A 14984-nucleotide genomic window follows, 5' to 3' on the forward strand; every position below is an offset into this window, starting at 1 on the left:
GTTGTGCCGACCCAAGATTGTGTCACTTCCCTACGCCAGGCTGACGAGCTCCAAGTAGAGCGAAACAGCTGTCCTTGGCTGGGAGTGCACGATCAAATTGTAAACATATGCTCAACGTGCAGCTACAGAGCTTCGGCTATTTTTTTTACTTTTTATGTGTACTTGCTGGCTTGCACTGCGGCCTCCACTGGTGGCGTCGTCACCGTGGAACATTGACGTCTCGCTTAGACGCACTGTTGTGCCGACCCAAGATTGTGTCACTTCCCTACGCCAGGCTGACCAGCTCCAAGTAGAGCGAAACAGCTGTCCTTGGCTGGGAGTGCACGATCAAATTGTAAACATATGCTCAACGTGCAGCTACAGAGCTTCGGCTATTTTTTTACTTTTTATGTGTACTTGCTGGCTTGCACTGCGGCCTCCACAGGTGGCGTCGTCACCGTGGAACACTGACGTCTCGCCGAGTCGCACTGTTGTGCCGACCCAAGATTGTGTCACTTCCCTACGCCAGGCTGACGAGCTCCAAGTAGAGCGAAACAGCTGTCCTTGGCTGGGAGTGCACGATCAAATTGTTAACATATGCTCAACGTGCAGCTACAGAGCTTCGGCTATTTTTTTACTTTTTATGTGTACTTGCTGGCTTGCACTGCGGCCTCCACAGGTGGCGTCGTCACCGTGGAACACTGACGTCTCGCCGAGACGCACTGTTGTGCCGACCCAAGATTGTGTCACTTCCCTACGCCAGGCTGACGAGCTCCAAGTAGAGCGAAACAGCTGTCCTTGGCTGGGAGTGCACGATCAAATTGTTAACATATGCTCAACGTTCAGCTACAGAGCTTCGGATATTTTTTTTTACTTTTTATGTGTACTTGCTGGCTTGCACTGCGGCCTCCACAGGTGGCGTCGTCACCGTTGAACACTGACGTCTCGCCGAGACGCACTGTTGTGCCGACCCAAGATTGTGTCACTTCCCTACGCCAGGCTGACGAGCTCCAAGTAGAGCGAAACAGCTGTCCTTGGCTGGGAGTGCACGATCAAATTGTTAACATATGCTCAACGTTCAGCTACAGAGCTTCGGATATTTTTTTTTACTTTTTATGTGTACTTGCTGGCTTGCACTGCGGCCTCCACTGGTGGCGTCGTCACCGTGGAACATTGACGTCTCGCTTAGACGCACTGTTGTGCCGACCCAAGATTGTGTCACTTCCCTACGCCAGGCTGACGAGCTCCAAGTAGAGCGAAACAGCTGTCCTTGGCTGGGAGTGCACGATCAAATTGTAAATATATATATATATATAGAACAAATAAGTTAATTTATCAGACGGCTACGAAGTTGAATAAAAGTGAAATAATAGGACAGAGGACTACAGATTACAGGGACGTTAACAAAAACTAATTTATTTAATGGGCAATTTAACACATAGATTAAAAAAAGAATGGTCGACGTTTCGACAGTGGCACTGTCTTCGTCAGGACAAAAGAGGTACAAGGGTTGCATATTGCTTAAATAGGTTTCCTGGGTGACGTCACAATCGGTGCAAATATGCCACGTGGCAGTTGTCAGAGTCATATTCTGGAACATTCCGCAAGGTCAAGTCCGGGTGGTGATATCATCTTTCTTGGGGAGCCAGCTCAGGGTGAGCTGTACTGAGGCCATAGCTGAAAAAAAAAGGAAAATAAAAGGAAAAAAATGGGAAAGTATATCCCATCTAGACGACCAGATTCCTTACTGTTGAAAGTACACCGGGATCTTCGTTAATGGTTGATTTGAATTTGTAAATGAGGTAAGACTCGCGTTGTTCCCTGCCTCTATCGGAGCTAAAGTTTGATTGACCTACGTATTGTGCTTGACACGCGTTGCACTGAATGGCACAAATGACGTTGGATGAATGGCAGTCAAAGTCACCATGAATTTTGACGAAGAAATTAGAATTTGTGCTGTTAAGCACGTGGGCACTTCGGGCACTGGGCACTATATATATATATATATATATATATATATACTACAAAATTGAGGTTCGAACGACCAGGATGTTGAATATAGATGGGGGAGAAAAGACACCAGAGACTGAAGTAGGGAGTAGGGGAAAGTTATTTATTAAGTTGGCATTTAATCTAAGAGTCTGGGGGAGTCTACGTTTCGGCGGAAGCTCCGCCTTCTTCCGGACTGAGACGAAAATATATGTACAACGTCTTTTAAAAGGTTACAAAAGTGTCGTCACAGCTGGTACAATTCCACTGCGAGGCAGTCGTCAGTGAGTCATGTTCTGGAAGATTCCGGAAGGTTCCTGGGTCATCGGCCGGGGAGATTACGTGTCAGAGCCTTAGAGTTCCAGAAAGTTCTCGGGTCGCGCTCGTTGAAAACCTGTTGTCCGGGGTGTTCTTAGCGTCATTGTGTCCAGCTGTAAAGAAAAGAAGAAAAGAGGCAGCGGGCACTCCGAGGACATACAGAAAAAAAGTTATTCGGATATGCTTCTTACAGTTGATAGCACTCCTTTATCCTCATTTATTAGAGATTGGAATTTGTAGATCAAGTACGATTCGCGTTGCTCTCTGCAGCGATCGGATGTGAAATTTGACTCTAAAATAAAAAGTGCGACGTTATTAATGGAATGACCGGGTCGACTAAAATGGCGAGAAACCGGGAGGCTACCTTTTTTCGAAACATCTGATCGGTGGTTATTGAATCGAATCCTAAATGAATTTTTACTTTGACCTACATATTGCGCGGAGCATGTTGTACATTGGATGATATAAATAATGTTACTGGAGTTACAGTCAAAGTCGCCATTGATTTTAAGGGACAAGTCGGAGTTTGTACTCTTGACCGCTGCCGTGCTTTGCATTGATTTGCATATTTGGCATCTTTTACCATTGCATGGATGGCATCCCACCGTAGGTGTTAATGGTTTGGGAACTTTGGAGTTGACTAGTCTATCTTGGAGGTTGCGGGCGCGTCTGTAGGTGACTCGTGGCTCCTCGGCAAATATTTGTCGTGTCCGTTCAGATTGCAGAAGGATGCTATGGTGGCGGTGGAGGATACTGTTAATATTACCCGCGCCTGCACCAAAGGTAAGAACAAGGTTTACGCGGTCGCCCTTGGGTTCGTCGTTGCGTTTACCGAATAAGTTCCTCCGGTCTGTTTGTCGTGCTTTGGACAGAGCGTCTTTTACTAGACTGTGTGGAAAATTACGGTTAACGAAGGGCTGCTCTAATTCCTCGAGGTTTTTGTTTAGAACATCGTCGTCCGAGCAGATCCTCCTGTATCGGAGTGCCTGGCTATAAGGAATGGCGAGTTTAATATGGCGCGGGTGGCAACTGTTAAAGGAAAGGTACTGCTGAGCATCAGTTGGCTTTCGGTACAGGTCAGTGGAAAAACCCTTCTCGGTTAAGGTTACTTTTACATCTAGGAAATGTTACCGAAAATCCATAAACCAGGAAACCCAGGGCGACCTCGCTGCAGAGAGCAACGCGAATCGTACTTGATCTACAAATTCCCATCTCTAATAAATGAGGATAAATGAGTGCTATCAACTGTAAGAAGCATATCCGGATAACTTTTTTCTGTATGTCCTCGGAGTGCCCGCTGCCTCTTTTCTTCTTTCCTTTACAGCTGGACACAATGACGCTAAGAACACCCCGGACAACAGGTTTTCAACGAGCGCGACCCCAGACCTTTCTGGAACTCCAAGGCTCTGACACGTAATCTCCCCGGCCGATGACCCAGGAACCTTCCGGAATCTTCCAGAACATGACTCACTGACGACTGCCTCGCAGTGGAATTGTACCAGCTGTGACGACACTTTTGTAACCTTTTAAAAGACGTTGTACATAGATTTTCGTCTCATTCCCGAAGAAGGCGGAGCTTCCGCCGAAACGTAGACTCCCCCAGACCCTTAGTTTAATGCCAACTTAATAAATAACTTTCCCCTACTCCCTACTTCAGTCTCTGGTGTCTTTTCTCCCCTATATATATATATATATATATTGTGATATATATATATATATATATATATATATTGAAAAGTTGGAGTTGGATCGGACGTCTATTTTAATTATAGTTGAAATAAATGGGAGACAGAAGACGAAAGTAGGGGAAGTAAAGTAGGGAAGTAACCCCTTTTTTGTTACTTCCCCTACTTTCGTCTTCTGTCTGCCATTTATTTCAACTATAATTACGTACCGTCCGATCCAACTCGTTATATATATATATATATATATATATATATATATATATATATATATCCAACATATTGAACGGAACATAAACTATAAAATTTGGACGAGAATGCGTAGCAGGGAAGTTGGTACATATTTATATCGACTTTTCTACTGCACAGGACATGGTGATACAAGGTCAGAATAGTAGAGATGGTATAGAACGCCTACAGGCATGCTATCTCGTCCCTCTTATTATAACGTTTTGTCTCCCGCGCTGTGGAATTCAAGATAAATTTTGCAACTTTTCCCCAGAACCTTCCAGCCCGCTTGGCCAAAAGTGCCTACTAACATGTCAAGTGTTACATGTACTTCTTATTTCCATGCACCAAACACAACTGAAGCAATATCCCACCGTGAACGTTCAGCGCAACAAAAAGGAAAAAAAGAGAGTATTATGCAGTTCCTTTCTTGGACTGGCAGACGGTAGCCATGATGTATTCCACGCCTCATATCTCCATACTCCTTCAAAAAATGTAGTACTTCGCTTTTCTGACAATTCCTACTCACTGTTATTGCACCCCCCTACCTGTGCCCTCGAACTTTGTAGTATAATGAAATAAATAAACATATAATAAATAAGTTCAAGGGAGCACGATCACCACAAAAGCATTTTCAATCCAATGTACTACATGTGTGAACGGTGCTTTCCATTTAATGAGATTAGTTAGCAACTTTGTCTAATGTAAACAATTATCTGGAATACTAACCCTCACAAATATCGCAGTATAACAACCACACAGTAAAGATATCATCTATTGCAGGAGGTCAAGATGAGCGACGAACTATCAAGAACACAGCCACGCAGTGCTATTGTGCACAGTGAACAGCGCACACATAGCCAGGTAAACATAATTCATGTCACACAGCTCTTACAAGTACATATATTGGTGCTGGCATAGAGGATGATGTAATTATCTAGGTGCTCTGGCATGCAGAGCTTGTTTTCCTTTTATTTTTATTCCTCTATTTCCTATCCTTGCTGCGTCGGATGGCAACTAAACAGTACTCGTGCTGTCCACAGAAAGACTGTCTACAGTTGAAAGGGAGACGTTTGCTGCATGACTTCTCAGTGTCGGTGTTAATCTGCTCGAGTACTGCTGTGTCAAGTGGGTAACTAATGAAAAAAAAACTGCAAAAAAAGTACAATGACCGAGGAAGTCGACAGGAGGCAGCGCTATCAACAACTCTAAGCCCCGGGTCAGATTTTCTCTTCAGGTGGTCGCAAGATCTGACTGGCTCTGATAGGATGGCCAGTGACGAAACCAAAATAACAAGAAAATGAGCGCGTTGACTCCGCCCATTTGTGGTCGCGCGTCCGCGCTTATGTGTTCTTATCTATCGCGGAATGATAAAGTAGGGCCGCAGAGTCTTCCTTCCCGCACAGAAAGACAAAAACGTACCAGAGAAGTGTTCGAACAACTCGAAGCATTTCAATCCAGGAAGATACCTTCTCCAACATGTGTCCCCTCCGAGATGCCCGCTATGGTGATCTGAGTGACAGGGAACTGAACATGCTTGAGTGGGAAGGGGGGGGGGGGCAGTGACACTGGATGAGACACATGAGCCAGAAAAGAAATCTTTTGATAGAGTTAACCCTGGGTCTTTACTGCCCTTGAATAGTCCCTCTGAAGGAATAATGAGGCGCCTGATGAAGCTATTCCCAGTAAGTGTGCTATTCCCAATTAATCACCGTTACCTCAAAGTGACTGTTTCGGATCATAAAGTGTTAAAATTCGGAACAAGTGATTTATCCAGACCTCTTCCACCCCCTCCAAACGTTTGGCAAAGGTCAAATACAACGTTCATCAAGAACAACAAAAACGAATTCATTTCACATGTGCTTGCTTGGAATCATAATAGGCATTGAGACCGCACACATGCTCTGTTGGGTATCAGATCGGGATCCGGTTGTTCATCCAGTTCGTACGACCCGCATCTAGATAAGCTTATTTTATAATGTCCATTTGGGAAGTTTTTTTTTTTTTTCGCCAGAGCAGATACCGTACGCCAAACATGCATAATGTTTAGGTTGCAGAAGGTAGACACACTATCTGTGCCGACGCAAGATCGTGTCACTTCCCTGCGCCGTCATGGTAAGTCCCAAGTAGAGGAAACGGCTATCCCTTGCCCGGACGACACGATGAACTTGTAAAGATGTTCTCCACATGCAGTCAGTTAGCTTCGGTATCGCGCTTTGTAATGCACTTCTGTGCAAGACTGCCCAGCAGGGGGCATCTGTACATGCAGCTATTTGTTGAGATGGCGCAACCACGAACCCCAGTTCCCTGTCCCAAGGTGTTATGAGTACCTCGCTCAGGAGATGCAGGGCGAAGGGTAGGAGCCTTAAACAGTGGCGGTCGGGACATCGGTCCATTCCTTGCCGATGGGTTGCTAAACTGCCGAGCCCTTTCCACATCTCTCGGTGTGAAGTGCGGGTGACGGGTAGGAGCACCTCTACGTGGATAAATTTTTTTCTTTCTTCCGATATCGGGGCAAAGCGCCCCGACCCCATTACGGACTGTATCGAGAGACTTCACTGCGAAGTACATCGTACTCTCTCGTTCGAACACACACAAAGACAAAAATGTGCTGGGAAAGATGTCACCTTTTCTGTTTCGTTACCTGTCACCTCACCTTTTCGTTGAAATCCAACGCACAAGATCTGGACCCCGCAGGGTGCACCGGCTTCGGCTAATGTTTGGTGAGTGGCGCCACCACGGACCCCAGCCCCAGTCCCAAGGTGTTAACCGTACCGTGCCGAGGAGATGCAAGGTGAAGGGTCAGAAACCTTGAACGGTGGCGGTCGGGGTCTTGGTCAAGCCCCGGCCGATGGGTTTTCCTTAAAACAACGGGACCTTCCCACATGTATGAATGTGAAGTGTGGGTGACCAATGGGAACATTCATTTTCTTAAACCTCATATGGTTAAAAATTCCTTTTCCTCCTCGATCATGGGCGGCAAGCGCCCGCGGACCGAAGTCTTCGAACAGGCGTTCGACGCCTTTCAAGCAAAGTACATTGTCATTAGCAGTGCAAGCACTGATAATGAACAGAACACTCCACTTAGAAAAATGTCACCGTTTTTCATTGAGGAGGCGGTGGCATCGCTGTCAAAAAATGTGACTGAAATTAAGCGCCTCAGATGACGTGTCTTATTGCTTAAATGGACTTCGGAAGCTGTACTGTGAGCGAATTCTGAACACACAGCAGATGCTCGGAATCAAAATATCATCAACCTTGCATAGGACTCTCAATACCTCCCGTGGTGTTGTGTCGTTAGCTGAACTCATTGATGTTCCGTCAGAAGAGATTCTTGAAAATCTGAAAAGCCAAAAGGTGATCGACGTAAGAAAAATCAAAATCAGGAAGAACAATGAGTACATGACGACACGCAACACAGTCCTCACATTTGACTACCCGACTTTACCAGAAAGGCTCAAGGTAGGGTATCTGACTGCAGAGGTGCGGCCATATATCCCTAATCCTCTCAGATGCTTCAAGTGTAACCGCTTTGGTCATCCTTCCGACACTTGCAGAGGTTCTGCATGCTGTGCCCGCTGCAGCAAGCAGGACCACAACTCTAAGGAGTGCAGAGGGCCGGATCACTGCGTCCACTGCGCAGGTGACTATCCTTCATACTCTAGGTCTCGTCCAAAGTGGAAGTTTGAGAAAGAGGTGATGCACATCAAAGTCACACAGAAACTAAGCTATCCAGCTATCCAGAAGCCAGGAAGAAGGCATCTCCGTTCCAGTTCCAGAAATCCTTTTCATCTGTCGTTTAAGAGAAACCAAGGATGATCTCATGCGCAACACAGACAGAGAATACAACACAAAATGACAAAACATGTACGCCTCTTTCTGAAACACCACCTCCTGTAACTGTAACCACAACTTCCCAACCCTCTTCTGTGGCGTCACTCTCACAGGCGCCACTTTCGTCATCGCAAACCGTGGAGGCAAGCTCCATGGAATGCGATGCTGACACGAGCTCGCAAGGCTCGTTCGCGAGCGTGAGCTCACAATCTCAAAGAAAGCCTAAGAGCAGTATTTCAGGGAGTGGCTCACTTCCCGATATATCGCCGAAGGAACTCGCGGCTGCGCGGGTAAAAACTCTGAGACAGCCTATAATGCCCCCAAAGAAGAAATAATGAAAGTTTCTTTACACAGTAGTCTCTTCCATATTGCGAAAACGCCTCTTGTGCACACGTTTCTCATTTTCTATATTATGGCGATCCTTCAGTGGAATTGTCGAGGGCTTCTCACTAATATTGATGATGTCAATGATCTTTCGGACAAGTATGACACACTCTGTTTTGCACTACAAGAGAGGTATTTGAATCCACATCGAACACATACACTACGGAGATGGAACTTGTTCCGAAACGATCGGGTTGATGCAACACGTACATCTGGAGGTGTTGCTATCCTAACATCAAAAACCCTCCCTGCAAACCACCTTCCACTAAAAACAGCACTCGAGGCAGTTGCCGTTCAAATTTGTCTTCAAGTGGTCATAACTGTATGTTCCGTGTACCTGCCACCATCAGCTGTGGTTGCTCAGAACACTCTCGAAACTTTAATTGACGAACTCCCGCCGCCTTTCCTCTTACTGGGAGATTTTATTGCCCATAACTGTTTATGGGGCAGCTCGATAGTCGATCGGCGATGAAAATTGCTGGAAAACATATTACTTTCTAGGTCTATCTGCCTTCTAAACAAAGTAAGTCCTACGTATGTAAGCAGCGCTAACCAACCTCTCCTTGTGCAGCCCATCAATGTTTTAAACCATTGACTGGGCAGTAGAGCAGAATCCTCGGGGTAGCGGCCACTTTCTGGTTGTCATGAAACTGCATAATACCACAAATACCTTAGGTGCACGTCCACTTCGGTGGAAACTGTCACAGGCCGATTGGACTCTCTTCAAGGAGAAGGCCAATATCCTAACATCTTTCCAAGGTTTAAGTATAGAAGATGCCAATAATCTTGTTACTGACACTATTATAAATGCCGCTCAGCAGTCAATCCCACAAACATCCGGTCGACTCCCTAAGTGCTCCAAGCCTTGGTGGACGAGCGACTGTGAAACTACACGCAAAGAACAAAATCGGGCGTGGGGTGTCTTTCGAAGGCACCCCACAACTCCAAACTTAGTTGCATTCAGGAAAGCACCCTGGACACGAAGACAGGCGAAAAAAGAATCTTGAAAAAATTTTGTATCTTCTTTAAATTGTAACGCTCCCTCAAAACTTATATGGGACAGGCTAAAGAAAATCAAAGGAGATTACACAAGTTTCTCTGTCCCATTACTGCACGTAAATGGCGTAATTTGTCAGTGTTTGGAAAAGCAGACCAATGCCTTTGGGGAGCAAATGCGACATGTATCCAGCTCAGCTCACTACAGCAGCGATTTTTTGAAAATAAAATCATCTGCTGAGAAACAGACGATTCCAAGCGAGGGCGGTGACAAGTATGCATACAATTCACTCTTTACAATGACTGAGCTACAAAGGGCCCTGTCATCCAGTAAAGTTACAGCAGCAGGTCCCGATCGTGTTACCTACTCCATGATCCAGCACTTATCTTCCACATTTTTAGGATCCCTTCTTGATTTCTTTAATCTTGTCTGGCGAGAGGGTTGTCTTCCGTCTGGCTGGAAGGTGGCAACCGTTGTTCCGTAGCTAAAACCTGGAAAAGACCCCTCAAACCCTTCCAGCTATCGACCCATAGCGCTCACAAGTTGTCTAGGGAAAACTTTTGAGCGCATGGTGAATGATCGCCTGATGTATTTCCTTGAAGAGAATAAATGTCTCGATAAATTCCAGAGTGGCTTCAGAGCTGCGTGCTCGACAACAGATCACCTGCTGCGGCTAGAGACTGCCATCAGAGAAGCATTTGTCCGAAGGCAGCATTGTGTGTCCGTATTTTTCGACATCGAAAAGGTTTACGACACTGCCTGGCGGTATGGTATTCTGCAGGACCTGCACACTCTGGGAATAAGCGGCCGCATGTTTCGCAGCATTGCCAATTTTCTTCAAGGACGGTTATTTCGGGTCCATGATGGATCGACACTTTCTCGCCCATTCATACAAGAGAACGATGTACCGCAAAGATCCGTCCTAAGTGTGGCTCTTTTCATTGTAACTCCATAGCAAGTGCCATTCCTCTTTCAGTCAGGTATTCACTGTATGTGGATGACGTACACATTTCTTGTTCCTCTTCCAGCATTGCTAGGTGCGAACGTCAACTTCAGCTCACAGTAAACAAGTTGGTCAAATGGTCGCATGAAAACGGTTTTAAGTTATCCCCGGAGAAGCCTGTCTGTGTCTCCTTCTCTAGGGTACGGGGAGTGTTTCCCGAACCAACACTTAAAATGGGCAGACACAACATTATTGTAAAGCCTGAGCATAAATTCCTTGGGCTTATATTTGACCGGAAATTGACTTTCCTTCCTCACCTCAAACACCTCAAGGTAAAGGCCATCAAAGGTGCTTTCTGAGTGGTCCTGGGGAGCAGATCGTGACACACTCAAGAGTATTTATGTCTTCACTGTTCTTTCCAAATTGGATTATGGATGTGCTGTGTACGGCTCAGCACGGCCATCTACACTCAAAATCCTTAATCCAGTACACCACCAAGGACTGTGTTTCATTCTTGGAGCTTTCAGAACTGCTCCGATACAAAGTCTTTACATAGTATCGAATCAACGGTCCTTAGAGAGACGCAGGTTTTACCTCATTACTTTATATGCACTCAGAATCAGAGGTCACCCTGACAACCCAGCATATCAATGTGTGACAGATACACAATTCAGACAGCACTTCTTGAACAGGCCTTCAGCTGTGCCTTCTTTTAGTATTAGAATGTCACAAGCAGTCGAACACTATGGGTTTCCAGAGTACAACTCTATGATCCTTGAGGCAACTAAGAAAATCCCCCCATGGCAGCCCCCTCCAAAATGCAACTTGCAAAATCAACAAACAACAAAATGCAAAATCCCTTTCCAGATACAACAACCGTGAAACTGCTAACACTGTCCTGCAAGAGGAATTTGAAGTGCTGAACGATAGCTTTGTTAGCCATGTAGAGTTGTAAACTGATGGCTCAAAAACTTTCTGGAAAACTTCTGGGAAAAAAAATTTCCAGGGTATCGTGCGCTATGGTTACTGGCACAGTTACGAGGTCACATCGCTTGAAGGTCACCGTGTCTGTCTTCACAGCGGAAGTGTATGCCATAATTTTAGCCCTCAATTATATCTTACAAAATCGTATCAAATCATCAGTCATATACACAGATCCTTTGAGTTCCTTACAGACTATATGTAGCATTCATTTCACAGAAGACCCCATTGTCCATCGTGCAAGGCGCATTGCAAGCACTATAGCTAACAGGGCCTATCGGTTACTGCTCTGCTGGATACCCAGCCATGTTGGGATACCCGCAAATGAAAAGGCCGATCGAGCAGCTGCTGCTGCCCTAACAAACGACATTACGACTTTCGACATTCCATCAAAATATAGGATATATTTAAACATATCCATCAGGATATGTTTAAAAAGCAGCATTAACAGACACTGGCAGAGCTTTTGGGACCAACAGGCAAGCAACAAGTTACACACTACAAAACCAAAGATAGGCCCTTCTCCATCGGCATCCAATCGACTGTATGAGGTGCTATCTTGTCGGCTCCGTTTGGGACACACATACTTAACACATGGATATCTCTTACGGGAAGAAGACCCTCCCGAGTGCAATCACTGTGGGGAACAGCTCTCAATCCTCCATATCCTAATTGTATGCCCAGCATATCAGCATCTTCGTGAACGTCATTTTTTTTTATTCTATAGAAACTTCTTACCGCTCCACCCGGCGCTTTTGCTGGGCGATCAAAGTTTCATACCCTTTGAAAAGATCTATATTTTTTTAGAGATACCGGGTTTTTAAAGGATCTGTGATTTTAATTACTAACCCAGCACTCAACACTGTTTTAGTAAGTACACAAATTATACCCAGATAAACTTACACTGGTATTTGGCGCAGTATGGCCTTAGTAGCTAATGCGCCACAAAAGCCCAAATCAAATCAAATCAAGCATAAGATCTGGAGACTTCCTTTTAAAATGAGCAAACAAAAAGTCCGCAGACGTATCCTGAACGCGCAAGAAATGACGGGAAAGGCGTTTCAGATTTATTGCACACGGTACTGAACACTTGCAGAAGCGTCATCTCAGTTTCACAGCTGATTGATGTGCCGGCTGAGGAGATCTTGATATGGGCCTAAATTATCGGGTGTACCCCGTTACCCACTCTTAATAATAAAACTTTTGAAATCCACGCTAAGAAATCCACCCTTCAAATTCCAATCCTTTGAAATCCAGGCTGTCAAAATAAATCACAATGGGTTTATGCAGTCCAGTGTTTTACGTGAGAAAATCAGTGTTTAAGAGGGTCACACTCCAGAATAAGGAGTCTTTATGCAATTCTGTGTCGTATTCAGCATGTATCTCTCAATTATTCATTAATTTAATTAAGTTACAGGCGTAAATAACTACGCGTATGAATACTAGGAAAACAACGCTTCAGCGGTTCGGCCGTTCGGCTACCATTGAGGACGAGGCTATTTGAGAAAATGGTGTAACGACGGAGCCGTCGAGCCGTATTATGTTGCGGGATCTGCTGCATAAAAAGGATAATCACTGCAAGCTCTAATAAAGCATATGTTTCTTCTGCCAATTTCGTCAGGTATTTATTCTTCAGACGTGTAACGACTGTGCGTGCAACTCATGAAGGAATTCATGCGTGAAGTGACATTGATGCAGTCGTAGCTGTTTTGGACAGGAAATCGGGTAGCAAAAATGTCCAGGATGAGCAACATATAAAACGTACCGCAAAACTGCTGTGTCGACCATTTGTCACGACGGTGATCACGTAAACATCATGTAAACGTATCTTGCGTTCATCGGCCTCAGCCTACGAAGAACCGCTAATGTTATGTTTGATAAGAGCCGCGAAAAGTGGTTCAGCAAGGTAAAACTGTGCCGGGAACACCGTCACATGAGGGAGGCGTTTAATTAAATCACAGTGAAAGATAGCAAAGGACTGTTACTGGTCATGTAGACAGCAGATGTCGTTCGCCAACACATCAATGGATTGTATAAATAGTCTTCCTGTCAATGGACAACTGACATTTTCCTCCCGTATATACTGAGTAATGTTGACCCAGAGCTTGGTTTTTGGATGCCACAAAACACTTCTCGCCAAGATGGTGCACTGTGACTCGCGGACTGTGACTCAATGGGGCATTTACAGCTCAGTGCCATTACCATCTGTGGCAAGTTGACTCTTTCACATACTGTCACTGCAGTGCTGTAGAAGACTCAGAGTATATTCAGTGTCGCTGCCCACACTACCAAGCTTTCCAAACTGTCATTTTCAGATAAAATTGCTTGGCTTATGGCTAAATCGAGCCCACGAATGCCTGCTCTCAAAGCTCTTATGGCAATTTTGGACTCCATGGGACATTATTTCCTTCCTCACACCACAAGCAGCTATGGGGTAGAGCATCGCCCCAGGCAATGAAACTCCCTGTCCATCTCAAAGTAAAGTTGATGAACATCTGCAACTTCTGCGAGGAGGTTTAAACCACCCTTATAACTACATGTTACATAAACAGAATACAGAAACTGACACTGAAGATTTTTGTTTAAGTTTAATTTGTAGAAGCTTTCGCTTGGAGGTCCACGCTTCCTCAGGTCCTACCTGAGGAAGCGTGGACCTCCACGCGAAAGCTTGTACAAATTAAACTTAAACAAAAATCTTCAGTGTCGGTTCCTGTATGTTGTTCATGTCATGTACAGGACTTGACTCCCCTCTTCGTATACACTTCAACTACATGTTATGTGTAACCTAGGAATGCTGGTATGTGTGTGGAGTGACTAGTTTGCCACAGTACCACAAATAGGAACACAAATGGCTCATAAATCTGCTGCCGAATCTGGGCCAAGAGGATGAGCACTTGGAATGATCACAGTTTTTAGTACCATGCAGAGGAAGATAGAGTAGAGCACCCTCAAATTTTGTACTACTTTTTCTGAATTGCTCGTAATTACGCTGCAGCTACATAGGCATCAGTTCAAATGCTACTCACAATTGCCGAAACTTCATGCTAGCACTCAATTCTTTTCACAAACTTTGGTTTGTGATGTGATCAATGTTTCGGTGACTTCCATAGGCCCGGTTTCACAAACTCTGGTTAGCTGAACCAATACCAAGGGTTGCCAATTCTTGAACTTAATAGACACGTCTTTTTTTCCATCGGTGATGCGGTGAATACTTCAGTAATAACTCCTTTAGTGAAGCAGGTAGTTTAATGACCGTTCATCTTAGTTCAGATGCTGAAAAGGTTGGTGAAACTGGGTCATTATGTAGCCTTTGTGTTCCGGTGCTGTGCAATGGTTTTTCTAGGGATTCAAACTACAAAAAAGGTTAATAATAAAAAAAAATTCTCGGCATACCTACCTACATACATGTCCCGGAGAGCACGTAAGAAACTCAAAAGAATATAAATGTCATCATGACATTGGTAGACAGACTGATACCGAAACAAATCGGAAAGGGATCCACGAATGGGCACTTGTTCGCTGCCTCCTCTTGAAAGAAAAGTAGGACCGAAAGTCGCTTGCTCTCTCAGAGACCACCGTAATTCCCTCAAGACCGTGCCTTTTTGATGCGAACTCGTCCCTCCTAGCTTTGAGCGTAGCTCAACTGTAC

General features: G+C 45.0%; 1 long non-coding RNA gene across 3 annotated transcripts in view; it reads left to right on the plus strand.

Moving 5' to 3' along the window:
• The window catches only part of LOC135378928 (uncharacterized), a 68082-nt gene that overhangs the window by 15759 nt on the left and 37339 nt on the right, over positions 1-14984 (plus strand). For all 3 annotated transcript variants that reach the window (XR_010418640.1, XR_010418641.1, XR_010418642.1), the window contains exon 2: positions 4980-5060. This is a non-coding gene — a long non-coding RNA (uncharacterized LOC135378928). The remainder of the gene's footprint in view (positions 1-4979; positions 5061-14984) is intronic.

This window comes from Ornithodoros turicata, chromosome 1 (genome assembly GCF_037126465.1).
Source record: "Ornithodoros turicata isolate Travis chromosome 1, ASM3712646v1, whole genome shotgun sequence".
In the NCBI taxonomy this organism is placed as follows: Eukaryota; Metazoa; Arthropoda; class Arachnida; order Ixodida; family Argasidae; genus Ornithodoros; species Ornithodoros turicata.